The 20,051-nt window shown below is 55.8% G+C and overlaps 1 protein-coding gene and 2 long non-coding RNA genes across 3 annotated transcripts in view; 2 read left to right on the top strand and 1 right to left on the bottom strand.

The window, feature by feature from the left end:
• Positions 1-20,051, top strand: part of Agap1 (ArfGAP with GTPase domain, ankyrin repeat and PH domain 1) — a 411,357-nt gene that overhangs the window by 53,452 nt on the left and 337,854 nt on the right.
• On the top strand, positions 210-15,641 carry LOC125350161. The gene is made up of 3 exons (XR_007210682.1): positions 210-589; positions 13,835-13,841; positions 15,631-15,641. It is a non-coding gene; the product is annotated as an uncharacterized LOC125350161 (long non-coding RNA).
• LOC125350160 lies at positions 598-19,623 on the bottom strand. Its single transcript, XR_007210681.1, has 3 exons — positions 19,613-19,623; positions 18,558-18,576; positions 598-1,429 (listed from the first exon to the last, which is right to left on the bottom strand). It is a non-coding gene; the product is annotated as an uncharacterized LOC125350160 (long non-coding RNA).

The raw sequence follows: 20,051 nt of genomic DNA, 5'->3' as shown, positions 1-20,051 counted from the left end.
GGATGTGTGTGTGGATTTGGTGTGGGACATCACTGGAGGAAGTGTGTGTGGGTTTGGTGTGGGCCATCACTGGAGGAAGTGTGTGTGGGTTTGGTGTGGGCATCACTGGAGGAAGTGGTGTGGATTTGGTGTGGGGTTGCCACAGGAGGAAGTGTGTGTGGATTTGGTGTGGGACATCACTGGAGGAAGTGTGTGTGGGTTTGGTGTGGGCCATCACTGGAGGAAGTTGTGTGTGGATTTGGTGTGGGGTTGCCACGGGAGGAAGTTGTCTCTGGAGAAGTCACGCGATGTCCTCTTTGCAGTTACTTTTACTCATAGACTCTCCTTTTTAGCTTGCATGGCCATTAGAAACCCATTCATCATGGTGACCCTGGCCCGCATCTATCGAATCTTACAGTGGTCCAGCCACTAATGACTGAGAGCAGCGTCACATAACACCTTCCCTGAACCTGTGAGTCAGATTCCACTGGCAGTCTGCGCCTTGCTCTAAGCAGTCAGACTCTCCCAGGATGCTGTTACTTCTCATGCACAGTGATTCAGTCTGACGTGCAGTGGGTCAAAGAGCCTCAAGGTCCTTCCGAGGGGGAGGGTCTTCACGCAGTTGCTCAGGCCAGATCCTTGAGACCAAGGTACAGCTTTCTGCAAATCCCATGAAGGTATTGATACTGTTGATTGTGCCCTCTGGAGCTACCCAAGTGGAAGACTCTTCAGCTATTTGGTTATTTCGCACACAGCTGAGGGGTTGCTTGCCTTCAGCCAAGGTGAATAGGGCCAGGTGTGGGGTGAGTCTGTCTTGCTGCCCAGGGCCAAGGGTGAGCCTGGCACCAGCTCCCACCCTGCGGGGAGAGCTGTGCTCCCCTTGCCAGCATTTTAAACCTATTTGGAGCTCCCTGTCGTGCGTGCTGTCTGTTGTAAGAATGAAGGAGGGCATGCTACAGAAGTTCCCCGTGTAGGGTCCTGTTTCACGGGCTTGTGTGGTGTGACTGGAAATACGACATACGGAAGGGCTTGATTGCAGGTGGAGGAGCGGCCCCGAGTTTATAGGTCACGGTGGCTCGTTGTCATTGGCTATCTCCCAGGCTGGAGGCACGGTTCAATTGGCAGAGTGCCAGCCAGGCAAGTGTGCAGCCCTAAGTTCAAATCTCACTATGGGCTGAAGAGAAAGAACTATATATCTCAGGAAACCTTTACAGCACTGGGCCAAGGTCACAGTGACCTGGAGATTGTGCTCTTTGTCTCACTCGGTCCTGGTTTCCTTTCTTTCCATTTTTGTGTGTTATAAAGAGAAACCCAATGGAAACTGTTGGTGATTTGTTCAGGTTGCAATTCCAGGTTTCTCTTCCACGTAGCCTTTGCTTTTCCTGGCTGGCTGAGCTGGGTTGAGGAGAAGACCTGAGCATTAGGACCACGAGGAAACCTCAGGCCGCAGCTAGCAGATCTGTATCTTACAGTGATAGGCGTGTGCAAGCCCCTTACCCAGGGACAAAGGCTGACTGCCCCAGGAGCCCTGGGCATTGTAAGGGGCAGTTTCCCTCTCACTCCTGCTCTTCTCTGCACAGCCATTGAGGATGAAGCCTGCACCAGCCCACAGTCCTACCCTCTCTTCCCAGGCGAACGTGGTGCTCTCACAGTCGCCGCCAGATTGCAAGTGCTCGTCTTCAGCCAGGGGTCCCTGTCAAAGTTATTTTTCTTTAGATGTCCTGTGATGCTTTTAAGTCAAGTCACTTAGGTTCAGCCTTGCTCAGCCTCCGTGTCTGCATCTGTGAAACCCAGGCGGTGGTGGCACGTCCACAGGACCTAGAGTCGCCAGCCTGGGGGAGAGGGGGACCGGGCCTGGCAAGGAGCACTGCTCAAGGATTCTTCGAGCTGTGGGGATTTGTGTGTCATCCAGGTCTGTGCTCTAAGGGGAAGCCACTACTCCGGGCAGCCGTTGAAATTGACATTGACACAGGAAGTTCAGGCCCTTAGTCATCCTAGACACATGTGTGGGCATGCGCTGCTGGCGGGACTGCGTAGCTCGGATGAGGAGCGCTTCCTTCTCTGTGGAGGGCGCCGTCCAGTGCCTTTTCCTTCTCTGAGGAGGGCGCCGTCCAGTGCCTTTTCCTTCTCTGAGGAGGGCGCCCTTTCGTCTGACGTCAGGCCAGCCAAGGTTGACATTAACCAGCTGCACCTCCTTGGTATCTCAACTTCTTGTCCTGGCTTTTCTCCCGCCCAATACTTGATTTCATTTGGTGTGTTTTGGAGACGGGGTCTTCCTGTGTTGCCTGGCCTGGATTTGAGTCTGCAGTCCTTTAGCCTCCCGAGTGCTGGGATTACAAGGGTGCACTACCAACTCTGAGATTTTCTGGTGCTTTTTGTGCCTGGAGAGCGGTTTGTGGTCTAAGAATTGTGCATTTTGTTTTAGAGACCCCCTAGACGATGGGTAGCTTAATATGAAGCTAGGGAACGGAGGAACGGTCCCCCCGCCCCAGGAGCCCGCAGGCTAGAGTTGGGCACTCTGCTCTGCTCCTGGGGCTGCCGGGGCTTGGCCTGTGTGGGCCTTGATGGACAGCTGCATTGAAGAAGGCAGGGCGCACGTGGCCGGGAGGCCTCTGGGGGAGGGAGGAGAATGTGCCCGGCCCTGCCAGCCACCCACACCCCCAGCCGGGCTGTGTGACTCGGGACTTTGTACAACACTCGATTGTAGGATTGGCATTTGGAGCCTTGGGAGCTCTTGCGTGATACGGGCCCGGAGGCCTCCCCGGGGGAGCCCCGTCCGCAGTGCCTGCTTGTACCGTTCGCTCTGGCCTGGGGCTCTTCTCTAGGACATGGGGGGATGGAGGGGAAAAAGAAGCGTGAATTAGAGCTGTAGCTCACGTGGGTAGAGTACTAGCCTTGAGAATGAAAAACAACACCAAACCACAAAACACTCAGGGACAGTGTCCAGGCCCTGAGTTCAAGCCCAGGACGTGGACCAAAAATCAACTAATGGAGGTAGGGTGGAGGATCCGTCATTGGGGTGTCTCCACAGGGGCTGTGCCCTCGCTAGTGCCTCCTGCTTTGGGGGCGCCGCACCTCCCACCCTCTGCACCGCCCCCCCCACCACCACACCTGCACACAGAGGGCTCCTGCCTGTCTAGGAGATAGCCACTTTCTTCCCTTTACCCAGACCACAGGTCCCACCGCAGCCTTTGAAATGCCCCCCGAGAACCTTTCGGGGTTCCAGGTTCCACCCTGGGAGAGGCCGTTGTGTACTTACTTCACCTCATCCCCCTGGGAAGGGCCTCGTGTGCGCGTTGTGTGTGTTTGTGTTTGTGCCTGCGCGTGTGCATGCCGATGGACAAGCAGACCGTGGTGGTTGGGCTGGACCCCTTTGCGTCTTTAAAGTGATACCTACATTTTCTTAAATGATAGTTAAAAACAACAACCACCACCAAAGTGTCTTCATTCCATCTTAAAACACAAAACTGGGTTTCCTGGGAACCCACCCCCTCTCTTTTTTGGCAGTTGTAGGGATTGAATCAAGGCCTCCGCTTGCTAGGCAGGCACTACAGCTGTGCCCCAGCCCCTTTTTGCATTGGTTATTGTTGAGCTACGGTCTTGGTTTATGCCTGAGCCCAGCCACTGTGCTTCTCTCTACCATAGCCAGCCATGTGCTTCTCCAGTAGCTGGACCAGCAGTGTGTTCTGTTCTACTGCATCCAGCCATTGGTCGAGATGAAGTCTTGTGAACTTTTATGCCTGCCCTCAAACCACGGTTCTCCTATCTCTGCCTCCCAAGTTGCTAGTCTTAACAGGTCTGAGACTCCTCTTATTGAACATCGTATTTAATCAATGTGTGCCGTGTTTTGTCAACTAATGTAATTACGGTTAGTCTTATTAAAACTCTCATTTAATCCATTTGTATGATGTTTAATTGAGTGATGTAATTACTGCTTAGGAGCAAGCATAGCAGATTAGGAATGACACTGTCAGCCTTGCAGCCGAGCCCTCCCCTGGTGGGTGTAGAGAGTGTGAGTGAGCTCACCACCAGCCCCTTCTGGGTGCGTTTGGCAGGTGCGTTAGCAGAGAAGCCAGTCCTGGTTCGCCTGGGTGGAGGCAGCCCTGGTTCATGTGGTCAGGTTGGTTGGGCATGATGGCAGTTACGGTAGGATCTGCATTCCTGAACCCCACACGCTTTCCTCTCTGGTGGGGGGCTGGGGCAGCTCCCAGCAGGACCAGCTGGAATTCTGGCCTCCCTTCCCCATGGTCCCTGCAGCCTCTGCACATAGCCCAGCCCACCCTGTGCTGGCCAGGAGACCTCTGGCCTCCCCAGACCCTGGCTCTCCTCTGCTCACGCGGCCAGGGCCTGAGGCCCTTGGAGTTTTAGGTGGGAAGCCGGGGCTGGCCTTTCCAGGGTCCTGCCTGCAGGACTGTCACCTACCCTTGCCTTCAGCACCACGGCACACACATTTGGCAAGGATTCTGTCTGTGAATGCACTTGGCCACCTGTTGCTTTCCAAGGGAGTCAGGGTTCTTCCCTCCCCCCTCCCCTTTGGAGGATGGCACCCCTGCCCCCAACTCAGGACCCGGACCCTGTCCCTGAGCTTTTTTGCTCAAAACCAGCGCTCTACCACTTGAGCCACAGCTCCTCTTGTGGCTTTTTGTTGGTTAATGGGAGATAAAAAAAAAAAAAAAAGAGATAATAAAAGTCTCACAGACTTTTCTGCCCGGGCTGGCTTCAAATCATGATCCTCAAATCTCAGTCTCCCGAGAGACTAGGATTACAGGTGTGAGCCGCCAGGTGTTGGCTTTAGGTTCTTACCTCTAACTGAGAATCTGTTGTGCTCCCATGACATCTATCCCACTCCTGGCATAGGCATTAACATCTTCTGGACAAAGTAGCTGGAAATACTCCCTTACATTAAGAGATTGACATAGGTGGATGGGCTAATTGTAGATGCTAAGCATTTGTTTTGCTCTGCTTTGCTAAATACATACACTGTATAGCCCAGTGTAGTTAGTTGAGGTGATGAAGAACATTGTAGCCAATGTGCAGAGGCATTTAGGGCGCTGCAGTGATCAGGCTACACCTTCCGTTTCTTCCAACACCATGCCTGCACTGAAGTCTCTGGTTTCCTTGAGTTGGAAGCTCTCGCCAGTGGCTCAGGGCATGCAGAGGCTGCCGCTGGCTAGGTCTTAAGTCAGTTCATTTACTGAGCATGAGTTCTAAGTGGTATTGCTTACGATACCCGAGAGCTGAAAGAATGCAAAGCTTGACTGAAGAAAGATGGGATTCAGCGGGGCACGGTGGCTCATACCTGTAAGACTAGCTACGCTGCAGGCCGAGTGAGAGCTGAGGATTGTAGTTTCAAGCCATCCCAGGCAGAAAAGTCGATGAGATTCTCATCTCCAATTAACCAGCAAAAAAAGCTGGAAGTGGAGATTTGTGGTGGAGCATCAATTCTGAATGAAAAAGCTAAGGGGCAGCAGACCGGGCCCTGAGTTGAAGCGTGCGCGCGTGTGTGCACACACACACACACGGGATTCAGTGGTGTTGGTAGAGTGGAGTTGAAGGTGGTGGAATTCATGACAGTTGGCTTGAAATGTGGAAGCAGACAGAGCTCGGGAAAACACGGTTGGAGCTCACCCGGCGCCATCAGTCCAGCAGCTTGTCCCCTGCCGTGACCCACTGTGACCGCACGGCGTCCCGCTCGCCCGCTCACGTCTCTGGCACAGTTGGCAGTGAATGGCACGCGCGGGGAGCTGTGGCGTGTGATGCCTGGTGTGCACGGGCACACTGACACGCTTGGAGCTGGGAGCCAGGCTGCCTCCGGGAAAGGCATGTGCGCATAGATTCACGGGACATACCTTCGTCGAAGAGCCTTTCCACCTGTTTTCTTTTCGCGTGTAGGTTTTATCTTGTTTCTGGTGTCCTTTTCCTTCCTCTTAAATAACCCCTTTTCCTCGGCAATGGGATTATTGATGAAGAATTTATGGGAAAAGTATGGGCCCACTCCTTTTCTCTACTGAGTGATTGTAGCACCATGGGCTCGCGCAGCACACCCCAGTTCTAAGCAGCCATGGGGCCGGTGCTCTTAGCCTCTCGTGCCTGGTACCTGTGTTGTAGGCAGCAGGGCCGTGGTGTTTTCATTTAAACCCAGCGCATTTGACCTTCAGCCCAGAGCCTTTGCCAGGAAAGCTGCTTCCTCCTGAGAGCAGAGCCTCGTGCTGGCTCGGAAGTGTCCGGTCTCCCGGCGGTGGGGGAGGGGCCATGCTGGCTGAGCCCCCCCCCGTCGCTGCCCCGGGCGTGGCTGTGTGTGTCTGGTGGGCAGGCAGGCGGTGTGCGGTTCCTCCCTCCTCCTCATTTCTGTTGCGCCAGTTAATGGAGCATCAGGACGGCCACCAGGTGGAGAGCGTGTAGTGGAACCCTGATGGCGGAGCCAAGCTGAGCCAGGGAACAAGAGCCGGCTTTCAGCCCCGCCGGCCCGCAGCCCTCCTCCAGAGGGGAGGAGGTTTGCTGTTCCTGAAATTGAACCCCTCTTCCCGCACTGCACGAAGCCCCGTGTCTGTGGGACCAGGACGATAGATAGATTGCCTTTGCAGTGATGAAAAAAAACAACAAGGACTGGCTGGGTCCGGACTGGGCCTTTTCTTCGCAAGGCTCCGTGTGCCTAGAGCAGCCTCTGCAGCCGGGCCGGGGCTGGCGCTGTGGGCGCCTCCCGGGAGGGGTTGGGTGGGACGCAGGAACCGGAGGAGCCCCGCAAGGAGCCCCAGCGGGCCCCGGGCTCTCAGGGCCGTCCAGCTGCCGTCGCTTGGGGGAGAGCAGCCGTGAAGGCCCCAGGCAGGAGGCCGCCGCCGCCCGGACGAGCCCCTCGGTACCGCCTCCTGCCGCGGGGCGCACTCCATGCCCTCGTGGGCAAGGACAGCTCGCTGCTTCCGAGTGGGAGCAGGGAACATCGTGCCTGTCCCGCGCTGGCCTGCGGGGACGCGGGGAAGAAACCACTTAGGATGAGTCTGCTGTAGCCGGACGTGGAGGGACATTCCTATCATCCCAGCCTTGGGGTGGCGGAGGAGGGTGCCAAGTGTGAGGCTGGCGTGGGCTGTGTCATGGGACCCCACATCTCACACACACACACACCCTTTTACAAACTACAGTTAGCACACACCAGACGAAGGTACTCATTGCCACTGGATTGTAAATTTCTGTTGTAAATTTATATAGACCATAGAAGTTACTTAAATAATTTTCCAAATTAATAAAATCTACTTCTCCAACAGTTTTTCCAGTGTTGAGGGCCAAAATTAGACATCTGTGGGATCTATCTAGCTGCTTGTTCATTCTCCGCCCATCTGCCAGTCTCATGGTAGGTGCAGATCTTTAGTTTGGATCGTTCTTTTTTCTTTTCCTCCGGCAGTTTAGGTCTGAGAAGAATTCAGGGCTTCCTTGTCACTGGCTAGTGTTGAAAGATGCCCAGTTGAGCGGACAGTGAGGAGGCAGTGTCCTCGCGAAGCCGCCTTTCTCAGGGCGGCTTCTCATTGGCTGCCTGTGGCCTATCTATGTATGACAGAGCAGACACAGGTTTCTCATTGGCTCCCTGTGGCCTGTCTGACTGTATGGAAAATTTTGTATGGCCTGCAAATGTTATAAATATCTGAAAGGCTGAGTCCCTGGTCTAGTCCAAAATAATTCTCTCTCACCAAAGGGAATTGCATCTCCGTTGCCAATCATCCTCAAAGCCTTGCCTGGTCTTCCCAGCCCTGGGTCTACTGTCTTTCCCTCTGGCTCTCCTACTGTGCATTGTCCATTTAGGGCACTTTAACATGGGCTTCCACCAGTGTAATGTTTGCAAGACTCATCCATGGTTGTTTCTGAATAATGCTGGCATTATCCCTGAGAGTACTATCCCACTGCAGGGAGGGCTCCCTTCTGTTATCCGTTTGCCCGTCGGTGGGCGCAGACACGCACATACTGACTTGTGCCACCTGCTTTCAGGCCCTCTCAGAGTGTCCTTAGGGCTGTGCCGTGGGGCGTGGGGCGATTCTGTGTGACTTTGTGAATCCACACCAAGCGGAGGTTCTGGCTGGTGCCTGCCTGCTGTAGGCTGGTCTGTGTCCTCGTTGGCTTTCCTCTCTGCTTAGCAGCGTCTCCCTTGCTGCGAGTTAGAGACAGGGTCGGGAAGGTGTGGGGGCTTGCTGGGTGAGAGCTGGAGGCAGACACCAGGGGATGTGACGGTGCTTCTCTCTCGGGACACTTGATGAGCGCTTTCACGGAGCAGGTTAGTGCCTGCGCTGATGATTGGGGTGTTGATTACTGAGGTGTTCTACCAAGTGGTGATCGCCACCTTTTTGTGTTTGGTATTGGGGAATCAAACCCGGGACCTCCCGCATGCTAAGCATGTCCTCTGCCTCTTGCGCTGAGCCTCCAGCCCTGTGTTTATAGCTTCCTGACTTCTTTGACCTCCAGTGTTGGCTCCAGGTGCTGCGATGGTGTCCAGCTGCACTGTGAAATGACAGCGCAGGGTGCAGGGGCGGTGTGGAGGGGTGCTTGAACGACAGCCTGCAGGCCTGGGTCCCCGGGCTCTCAGCAGCTGACCTCACCGGGCCCCAGGAGGCAGGAAGTGTCCATCCTGTCCAAGGAGTGCGTGCCTGCGGCGTAGCAGGCCCCTGTGCCGCCCAGTGCCGCCCTGTGCCATCTGGTCCCTGTGAGGAAGAGAGACTCCTGGGCCCCAGGGCTCCTTCCCTGGTCCTGCGCGTGCTTAGGGCTTCTGCTTTCTGTCTTCACTGTTGTCCCCCCTCTTGAGCCCGCCTTTGGCATTGACTTCCCCCCACCCCCCATGGTGCTATGCCCAGAACTAGTGACCAGCAAGGCCCCCCCCCCCCAAGGGGTGTGTTGTGAGCAATGGCTGGGTCAGGTTTTCGTTGGCAGTGTTGAGGTGAAGGGAGGCGGGTTCTAGTTGTTGGGGAGAAGCCATGTGCAGCTCCTCCCCACTGTGATTTATGCCTGAGGGCTCAGTCGTGGGAGGGACAGACTGAGGGGCACGGGAGGGCGGGAAATGGGGCCCGGCGGACGCCCCACTTGTCTCCCCTATGTGGCGGGCAAGGGCTGGTGACCACGCCCTTTGTCCCAGCTCCCATGCTTGCCAATATCCACCGGCCTCTGGCGGCCCCTCCGTGAGGTTTCAGTAATTTGTCTCTTCAGTGAGTTTCTAGAATTGGGAGGAATCCTTTAAAAAACACAAACCTGACATTTATGAGTTGTCAATCAGATTTGGCTCTCCAATTGTGGGCGCCCTGTGTTTAGAAGTTGAAAGGATGTCAGGGTGACATACACTTCTTTCAGCCCAGCTTGGGGGAGCCCAAGGGAGAAAGAGTTCCAGTTCCAGGCCAGCCTGGCTACATAGCCAGATCCTGCCTCGAATACAGAACAAAGCAGAAAAGGAAGAGCTGGAAGGGCTCCCTGTCCGCCCCGCCATTTCCAGGCCCCTTGGCGTTTCCAGCTTGACATGGAGGTGAAAGGCCAGTGCCACCAGCGATGGTGGATTCGAGAGTGGACAGTTGCCCCAGGCTGCCTCCTTGTCACCCCGCCGGGGACCTGGGGGCCTGTGGCTGTTCAGTCCATGGTTGTAGGGTCCTTTCAAGGGTCTCACAGCCCCATGGCCCCATGGCTCTTCTTTTTCCATCTCTGTTGACTTAGCTTTGGTTCTCAGAGACCTGTTAGACTCCATTGCACCGTCCAGATGCAGACAGCAGCATGCTGGGGAGTGACAGCTCAGTCCTGGCATGCCGGGCTTCGCTCTACCCCCCCACCCCCATCTACGTGGGAGGGGGTCCTGGGCTTGTCTGCCTCTTCCGTGTGGGATCCTTTCTCACTCTCTTACGCCCTCCTGGCCAGTAGGGATTAGTCACGGAAGCGGAGACCCAAGGTAGCCTCAGTTCGCGTGTGGTTGCGAGACCCCATGCCCGCCAGCCCAAGGAAGACAAGGCGCGTGGGAGTCCCGGAGAAAGCCTCTGGGGCTTTCCGGTTTATTCAAATGAGGAGCCAACAGATATACCCCCAAAGGCGGGCACAGGAGAGGGGCCACTGGTTGGCCACAAGGGCTGTCCCTCAAGTGATGTCATGGGACTTCCTCTAGACACGTGCTCGCGCCCAGGGGCGGGCGCTTCTCTTCCTGTTAAAGGCGGAAGGAGAGGGGACGGGCTAAAGCCAGCTGTGGCCTCTTAAAAGCACAGCTGTCCCCAACACTGGCAGACTTGGTGCGGGCTCCCTGCCCCCTTCATCCTCGCCAGCAGTGTGGCCCTCAGCAGACGGCTGCTTCTGTGTGGAAGTGCAGGAGGGAGCGAAGGCTTCCAGAGGCCTGGTGTCCAGCTGCAGCTGAAAAAACCAGCACTGTGCTGAGAGGCACGGCAGCCCCGGGCGTACCTCTCTAGTGTCTGTCCTGGCAAGCGCAGAGTGAAGAGGTTTTGCTGGGTGTTGGATGATGCCCCCAATGATGTGTTCAAGGACCTGGCACTTGGGAAGGAGCCCTTGCTTGCGACTTGTGTTTGCAGACATAATTAGCTTAGATGACATCATACTAGGTTAGGGTGGGTTTTGAACTGGTGATTGGTGTCCTGGTGAGAAGAGGAATGCGTGGTCATGTGTACTCAGGGAAAGGCCCTCGGACATCCAGGCAGAGTTTGGAAGCAAGGAAGCCACAGGGAAGGGCGCTTGCCCCGGACCTGGACAGTGTCTGCACGCTTAGATTTTAGATGTCTGGCCGGCAGAACCCAGTGCTGCTGTGTGGCCACCTGATTCAGGATTTGTGGGTACAGCCACCCTGATACTCACGGGCCCTCCGTCCCCGACCCTTTGCTCCTTGCTCCCTGCTTTGATTACTTACTTTTATTACTCTCTCTGTGGAAACTCTTGGTCATGGCTATGTTGTGGTTACCAAATCTGGCATGGCTAAGCCTTGCCTTTTAGAAACTCCTCAGAGGCATTCTTTATCTCCTCTTCACTCCAGAGCTCCATAGGCTTCCAGAAACCTCTTTTGTGGCCTTGTGAAGTTCTTCCTGCTGCAGCTTTTTTGCGTTAGTTCTGGTTCTCTCTTTTAGCTGTGCCTTTGTTTCCTGCTATTGCTGCAGCTTAGTGGCTTAAAAGAACACACACCTATTATCTTTAGTTACTGGAGAGTGGAGGTCCAAAAGTGGGACCTTGCGGTCCAAAGGCCCCAGCCAGATCTTGGAGGCTAAGGGGCGAGTCCCTCAGCTTCTGGTGGCTCCCCCTCGCTGGGCGGGCTGCTCTGCCCTGCCCTCCGACCCCTGCCTCATAGTCACAGGGGGGAGCTCCGATCCTCACCCCACCAGGACCTCAAAAGCCCCACCCCCAAACCTTAAACACAGGGCACAGGGATTGGGATATGAACATCTGGGGGTGTCGTGGGGAGAGCCACGCAGCTCTGCGCATTCCAGGGGCTTCGGCGTTTCCCTTTCTACACCACTTTGATTCTTAGGTGGTCCCCTGGAGGGGACGGGGGCCGATTTTCTGCCTAGGGTTGAGGGGAGGAGCTTGAACACTGCCCAGGTGTGACAGTAGTTTTGACTTAGTGTGCTTCCATCTTCCCAAACATTTGAGGGTAGAAAGTCACAGGCGCGTTCAAGTGTGTCACGCGCGTGCCCCTCTTTCTGCTGTGAGGAGGCCCGTTGGTTTGTGCAGACCTGAAATAAAGCCGACCTCACCCACTTAAGAAGCTGCAGCCCTGCATTCCGGGCTACTGGGTTGTGCTGCTCCTGGGGCGCAGCCACGCCCAGAGCGGAGGGGGGGCTCACTCCGTGAGGACGGAGGTCGGCGAGCTCTCCCTAGGAGCTGAACTCTAGTGTGATGCAGGCCGCTTGGGAGCCACAGCTGAGGAGAAGGCAAGAACGGTGTGGTGGGTACCTACCTGCGCACGCGCGCGGTACTTAGAGGTTAGAGGGAAGCCCGCGCTCTCCCCTCCCCCGCGCAGCCTCACCTGGTGCCGCACGCCCCGACGGTCCCACTCATCTGACGTGGTATCATCGGCTGGACTTCTCAGTTCCATTCTGGAGAAAATAGCCCAGGGGCTCCTTCCTGCTTTGGGCCCCTGCACTCTCCCGTCTGTTCCACCCTCCCCAGCCCCGGGGCTGAGCAGGTGGGGCGCGTCGCCGCTGTGGCTGGTGTGCTGGCCCTGCGTGCTGCTGACCAGCCACCTCTCCGTGCCGCACTGTGTCCACGCACACAGGCCCGGCAGGCATCGTGGAGAGCAGCTGCTCGTCCGCCAGAGCAAAGGTGCTGGACAGCTGTACTTGATTCGGCTGAGACTCCCAAAGTTCCTTCTTCTCAGTTCACAGAGTGACGGTAGCAATTTTCTGGTGCCTTCTAAATCCACGTCTTGCTTGGAGATTACTGTATAAATTACAGGTCCTGAGTGCCGTCAGTGTCATGACCACCGGGGAGATTTCCTGGCTGGTTCTGTAACACAGTTGTGGAGGTCGCTGGGGCAGCTGGTGGCACAGATTTGGGGCGGGGGGGGGGGGCGTTCCCTGTGAGACTCTTGTCTGTGTGGCTATTCTCCTCCAGGCAGGACCCCAGTTTACGGAGGTAACGGGCTTGCCCAGGCACAGCAGGATCACACCAGAGCTGACGGGAAGAGGGTGGAGCATTCGCCGAACACAGGCTGGCGGTGGTGGGGTCAGCGCAGAGCACAGCTTGGCGTTGGTGTGTCAGGCTACCTGATGTTGGTGGGGTCGGTGCAGACGCCTGGTCTTACTTGGCCACTGAGTTTGCTGTAGTTGGGATGGCTAGAGAAGACAGGGTGCCCCTCCCCCCGCTCCCCACCTCCAGCTGCAGACGCTGGGGGCTGCTGACCTGGGCTGAGAAGACTACTGACAAGAGAATAGACAGCTGAAAGGGGAAGGACTTCTGCAGAGCCCCAAGCGCTCTGGTGTCCAGATGTTTCCAAGCAGAGAGGCTGCCTGAAGGCTCCCGCAGTGATGATGGTAGATGGACGGGTCCTGGGACCCCTGCTGCGGCGGGGGAATCGAGGGCTGCTGCCATTTTGCAGGAAACGTTGGGAGGTTCCATCCTGCTGCCAGTGCCCCGTGTGCCTGGCCCGGTGTGAGGTACCGGGCCGTGTGACGGGTGTGGCCGTGTCCTCTAACGCCTGCTTAGCCAGAGCCTGCAGTCGACACCGGTGCCCGGGGCTCCCAGCTAGCCTAGATCCAGCTACTTTCCTGAGCTGTCCCCACCATGGCCGCTTGCAGGCGTAGGTTAGGTGGGCGGACGTGGACCCTCCTCGTGGGTGAGTACACGATGTCCCCGATAAACAGGACTGATGAGTCACAAACATGGAGAGTGCAATGTGGCTTGAGTTCAAAAGCCATAGCTAAACTCTATGCTACACATTTATGTTATGCTACTAATAAACTTTTCTGGCGGGGGGGGGATAATAATCTTAGGTCATAAATTTTATATTCACGAGTTGCAAGATTTTTGCTTCATCCAAGCAAATAACGCATGATGCCGTAAATGCATTTCTGTATAAACAGAAATACATATATACACACGTACACGTATACATACTGTGTGTGGCTTTGAGATTAAAAAAAAGTGTTCAGTAGTGTAGGGGGAAAGATGAATACAGTCTGCACAGATTAGTTAATGTCTGTAGTAACTGTAGACTGAGGTGCAGTTCACAGGCTCTTTTTCAAGCAGGATAAAGGAAGTACAGCTTGAGATGCTGAAATGGATAGCCGCGGGCTTCTCATCTCTAGTGTGAGGGGCTCTTTTCTTACATAGTCTTTAAGATGCTGCCCCCTGCTGGTAATTTAAAACATCCCCCCATACCCTGTGTTTTTAGTAGCAAATCGGCCTTCAGATTTTTCGTACTTAGTATTATTTTTATTATTAAAGCTGAGAAAGGAAACATAAACTAGATTCTCTTCCATTTCATCTTTCCTCCTTGGACACACTAGAATTTGCATTCAGGGTCTTGGGCTTGCTAGCAGGTACTCTCCTGAGCCGCGCCTCTAGCCCTCTGGTCATTTCTGTCCGCACTTCTGTCAGCTGATGTGTAAAGCCAGGCACTAGGTTTAGTGTTTCATGAGTGTTTGCAGTTTGGCTCTTTTAGAGAATTGAGAAGGGGATCGTGATTTTCCAGCTTGCATCTTTTTAAATGCTAGAAACACTGTTTCAAGAGTCTTGAAACATTAACAGCCTTACTCCATTAGGCAGTGTTGGCTGTCTGGACCCAGGTGAGGGTAGACAGGGAAGAACCTGGGTGTCTGGGTCCCCAAGGACAGGGCAGATAGCCAGGGGAGACAGGTGGGACTGGCTGTGATCTTTCCAGAAAGATCTTGGGAAGGGCTGGAAAACCAGAGATTCTCGCCGGAGGGAGTCAGGCTGGTTGCAATACCTAGCCGGTACTGTGTGGCTCAGTTCTTAGAGCAGTGGAAAAACAGACTTCCTAGAGGTCGTGTCCCCGTGTGTGGACACATGGAAATTAATCATTGGCAAGGAAAGGTTATGGAAATCGGGGCTTCATTTTCTCACGTGGATCCACTGTTGTCTCACTGGGTCAACTCTTGGTGTTTCAATATTGATAAATAAGTGTAACGCTTTAAATTATTCTGTAACTCATTTATAGCCAGGTAAAACAAGGTTGTGTATGTTGGCCAGTGCCAGTAATTGGCCAATTATTTTAAATTTAGAGCCTACAGTTTTTGGGAGACTTATTTTCACAAGCCACCAGTAGGTGGAGGAAGTGAGACACATAACCAAAGTGTGTGTGTGTCCCTCAAAATGTGTGTATCTCCCTTGCTGGGTGCCTGTGGAAATCCATCCCTGGCACTGAGATGCTCTTGAGTCTCCTGGGCTCGGGCCCTGCCATGGCATGGCGTGTCTGTTGTTGAAGAATGGTAGAACTTTATGACAGATGGGGAGCTTTGGCCGTCAGTCAGCTCTCCCCCCCTCTCACGTCCAGTCCTAACGTGAGAAGCCAGGGGTATTTCTGAGGCCATGGATGGGGGTTGAACTGTCCTGTTCCAGGCCCTGCAGTGACACGTGGGGGGAGTGACCTTCCGGAGGTGAGTAGGTCCTGAGACTGTAGCCCTTATCGTGAGGTTAACGTCTCAACAAAGAGACAAGGATGAGCGCGGTGGCCCCAGCTACTCAGGCAGCAGAGGCTGGGGGATTGCTTGAGCCCAGGAGTTTGAGATCAGCCTGGCCCACATAATGAGTCTCCAGTTTGAAAAGGAAAAAAGGAAATTGGATGAAAAGAAACATAAAAGATCCAGGCACCAGTGACTCGTGCCTACAATTCTAGCTACACAGGAAACTGAGATCAGGCAGATCATGGTTCAAAGCCAGTCTAGGTAGAAAAGTTTGCCAGACTCCGTCTCCCTAATAACCAGCAAAAAGCAGGGCTACAACACCTTAAATTCAAACCCCAGTACTGGCCAAACCAACCCCACAAACGGTACTCTTAGGTTATATGAGGACATAGGACCTAGTTCTCCACAAAGGACGAAATGGATGCTCATTCTTGCTGTCTTGGCTGGCCCCAGAACCACTCTGTGCTAAGTCACTCACTCAGTGGTACTTCGTTGTAGCACTTGACCAAAGAGCCAGTTAAGGGATTGGAGGAGTGATAACAGCCCAGCTTCCGGGCTGCAGGTGGAGTTGTTATACTTCATCCAAGGCTAGGGCCTCTTCTGTCCATTGTGTCCCCATCACCAGCCTAAAGTGGGGACCTGGTGCACCACAGTGCTCTGCAGAGGTGGAGGCGAGAATGTCCTGTCACCTCTCTGTAGCTGGGGACAGCACTTGTGCAGGGCCTGCGCCCCAGGCTCTACGCACACAATGGGGCCCTTCCAGACCAGGTGCCACCCAGGGGTCCTGAGTGGGTCTGCCCGCCCAGGGCTTTTCTTTCCTTGTGCGATGTCCCTTGGGATGAGTGCCCTGTTCCCGGGGGGGGGGGGGGCAGGCCTAGAGCTCAGCTCTGGTTCCGAGTGGCAGGCTCAGTCTGTCGGGAAAGGAGGCCCTCCCAGCACGCCTCACCCACGGTTGTCTGTGGAAATGTTTGATTGTAACTGTGGCGGAGGGTGTGCGTCTGGGGCCAATGGATGTGATAGCGTGGGGCCTGGGCTTTGTGTCCCGTGGGGTTCTTGGCTGCACACCACCCCCACTGAACTTGTGGCCACCTCTTTGGTTTCTTTAAATGATAATTAATAAAACTCTTTATGACCACACAGGTAAGAACACACACCACTCCCCAGGCCGTTGAGAGTCAGGCTTTGGGGTGCCTGTGGGAATGTTTCTTTGGGGGGCCCCTGGGGACTCTGAGCAAACCTTGCTGTCTGTATCGTCTATGAAGAATAAGTCACCAGGCTTAAACTGCAGTGGCAGGAAGCTGGGGCTTGGTGGTCAGACATTACTTGCGACAGACGGAGCCACCATGTGAAGCCCTGTGCGGTAGTGTCAGGGCCTGGCTCTTGGTTGCCACACCCAGAAGAGGGGCGGGGCCTGAGGGTGTCACAGCCTCTAGGGGCCATGCAGGGGCTGGGTCTCAGAACCAGGGTAGGTTGGGTGCTTTCCTGGGGCAAGATAGGTGCCACTCTTTCCCACTGGGCCGCAGAGAATTCTAGACCAGTGTGACCTGTCAGGCGGGTGAGTCAGTGACGCGGGGCAGATGGAGGGGCAGCAGAGGCCCCCCCCCCGTGTCCCCCGAGAGCTGCTCTGCTTGGTGAGCCTCAGATCCACAGGGAGAAGGGGGCGCCTGGCTTCGTTCTCAGGGCCGAGAGGTGCCCATGGCTCCCCTCCCCCCGGTTCTGCGCACGGACTCGCGGTGTTCCGTAGAAGGTACACAGGATGCGAGCTCAGATTTACTGGTCTAAATATTTAGAGCTGTGTCTGGGCCCAGCTGCTGGGAAGATTGGCCGGGCTGCGTGGGGCTGTGTACACAGATGAGCTCATTGTTTGCATGAGCAGGTAAGGAGGCTTGTCATCAGAGGCTTTTGGATGCTGGGACACCTCGGTTTGGAGCGTGCGTGCCTTCGTGTCACGGTCACAGGGGTCTCGCTCGAAGCCATCACGGAACCCTCGAGCTGCTCACTGAAGACGCAGAGTTGGCTGCAGTGACTCTGAGAAGCCCATGTGGTGCCCGTGTTGGTTGTACAGTACAGGCATGCAGTGTGTGTGTGTGTGTGTGTGTGTATGTGTGTGTGCGCGCGCGCACGTGTTGGTGTTCTTTCCTCCTAACCAGAAAAGCATCAGGCGTGAGGAAGTGTGTGTCCCCACCTTTGCCCCACACGGGGGAAGGGCCGGGCTGGGGACGTGGGCACGGCCCAGGGAGGTGCAGCGGGCCCCAGGGAAGGGGTGCTCGCCAGATGTATGTGGAGGGCGTGAGGCGACATGTGACATGGAAAATGGCTTCGGTCACGCTCCCCGTGACGCCACGGCTCCAAAAATAAATTCAGGAAAAAACCTGCAGGAGGTCAGAGTTTGTACAAGTGGCCGCCGCTCCGCTTTGGAAAACTGCACATGACTGTGAGTCCCCCGGCCATGGCTCATGTGTCTCTGGAACCTTCCGGGAGTGACTCTCAGAGAAAGGGGCAGGCCCCTGCTTGGGGTCTTGCTGGAGTTCCCCGTCACCCACTTGCTAGGCCTACCCTGCTCACCGTGCTGCGGGGCGCCCCGCGCTTGGTCTGCCCGTGGTGAGGCGCATGGGGCGTGGACACGTGGGGTACGGTGAGGGAGTCACTGTTACCCACAGCGACGGTGGTGCCTGCGCCGTGGGACCCGGAGGATCGGGGCCCAGGTGTGCGTGGCTTGCGCGGGAAGCACCCGTGCACAGGTCGGGTTAGAGTCTGTAGGACGGGGTGTCCCACTCGCCAGCCTTGCGGGCCGCCCAGGGCCTCCCGTGAGCCCCTCCTCCCGCCCTGCCTTGGTGGTCTTCTTGTTCACGCGGCAGTGCAGTGCAAGTCTCCCGCCCCAAATCCAAACAGACGTGACGTGAGAATATTCTGGAACTCTCTTGATAGCCAGACTGGAGCCGGTGCTCTGCGCAGAGGTGCTCTGCCGCCGGGGTGCCCCTTTCTTGGCTGGGAACCTTGCCATCTTCCTTGAAGAACTCTTCTGGCCTCCATTCCGGGGCCGCATGGGGTGCCGTGGGGCCCGGCAGCACTCTCTCCCCTGTCTTCCTGCACCTCCACTTGAGAGGTTCCAGCCAGGCTCAGCGTGCCCCAGCCCGACCCACCCAGACCCACCCGTGTCCTTCCTGCAGTTCGGAAGTCCCCTCGGGCCAGCCTCTCGCCTCCCCCCTTCTTTCCTCTGTCCCCCTGGCTCTGGCTTTCAGTCACACTGCCATTCGCCAAGAAGCCACCATCTACCACTGCAGGTGCCACGGGGCTGGGGCCTCAACAGCAGGAATGTAATTCCTTACCGTTCTAGAAGCAAGAGGTCCCCGGCCCAGCTGCTCCTTCTGGTATGCCTGGCTTGCTGGCTTGCGGGCAGCCCATTCTCTCTGCTTCGTGTCCTCACGTGGCCTTTCTGCTGCGTGCTGCCTGCTGTGGGGGGGGGGGGGCAGGCCCGAGTCCTCTCACCCGAGCATCCTGGCCTGCCCTGATGACCTCATGTAATTAACCTTAATTACATCCTTGAAGGCGGTCACCGGGACTGGAGCCCCAGCACGGCCCACGTCACAGTTCACCTGCCCTGCTGCGCTGGCCTCGGAGCCCTGTCTGTGAACAAGAGATCTGCAAAGACCCTTTAGCGGTGCATGAAACGGCACCAAGTCCGGATGTGATTGTCCACAGGGGGCGTCAGTGGCTCCCTTCCGGGCCGTCCACTCAGGCGCTGGTCCGGAGCTGCTCACTGTCTGCTTTGGTGGAGCTGGGCAGCTGCGACAGAGACTGCGGCATTGCTGTGCCGTTCCTTGGCTGTGTCTCTCAACTCGCAGAACTCGAACTGTCCGCTCTCTGCCGTTGACAGTAGAGGTTTCCTCGCCCCGCCCAGCCGCTCCTGCCACCCCCTGCCCAGCTTGCCACCCCCTCCCTCGGCTTCTTGGCAGGTCCTCCACAGGCGGCTCCAGCCGTGCCTCTGCTGGCAGGGCCTCTTCTCCGCCCGTCTTCCACCTCCTTCAAGCTGTGGCTCCACTGTCAGCTTCTGAGAGGGCTTCCAGTGGGACTTCCACAGTCCCCGCTTGTTCCTTCTGCTTCCTGTTGTCCACAGTGGTTATCCACATCTGCCGTACTGGTAATGTTTGTTCCTTGCCTGTCCACCAAGACCCCTGAGGGCACAGATTCGTACTAGACCCCGAGGTCAGAAAGAGGACTTGGGGGTGTTCACTTTGTAAGAATAAACTCCCACACGGCTTAGGTACTTGGGAGTCTCAAACATACACAGTGTGTACAGGAATGATTGGGTGCTTGGGAGTTTCAAACAGAGAGTGAACTCTTATGAGCTCCAGTATACAGCAAAGAATAAGATTCCTTCTCCATTGTGGATAATATTAAACAAAAGTTTATCATAAATGCACATCTTCCAAGCGTAGATACTGATTTCTCTAGAAATTACACAAGGCTATCAAGATGAGGAAGAAAGAACACGAAGTTATGATGGATTCATAAATGAGGAACTGCTCAGCATGGGTAGTAACAACCCAAGCCTATGTGAGCAGTGTGTATAGGAATGACTCGGGGCCGGGCTCCCTGGACAGACCCCATGTACACAGTGTGTATGGGATTGACTCGGGGCTGGGCTCCCTGGACAGACCCCATGTACACAGTGTGTATGGGATTGACTCGGGGCCGGGCTCCCTGGACAGACCCCATGTACACAGTGTGTATGGGAATGACTCGGGGCCAGGCTCCCTGGACAGACCCCATGTACACAGTGTGTATGGGATTGACTCGGGGCCGGGCTCCCTGGACAGACCCCATGTACACAGTGTATATAGGAATGACTCGGGGCCGGGCTCCCTGGACAGACCCCATGTACACAGTGTGTATAGGAATGACTCGGGGCCAGGCTCCCTGGACAGACCCCATGTACACAGTGTGTATAGGAATGACTCGGGGCCAGGCTCCCTGGACAGA

This window comes from Perognathus longimembris, chromosome 4, assembly GCF_023159225.1.
Source record: "Perognathus longimembris pacificus isolate PPM17 chromosome 4, ASM2315922v1, whole genome shotgun sequence".
Classification (NCBI taxonomy): domain Eukaryota; kingdom Metazoa; phylum Chordata; class Mammalia; order Rodentia; family Heteromyidae; genus Perognathus; species Perognathus longimembris.
The sequence above is the reverse complement of the archived record's forward strand: the minus strand, read 5'-3'. Positions and strand labels throughout refer to the sequence as shown.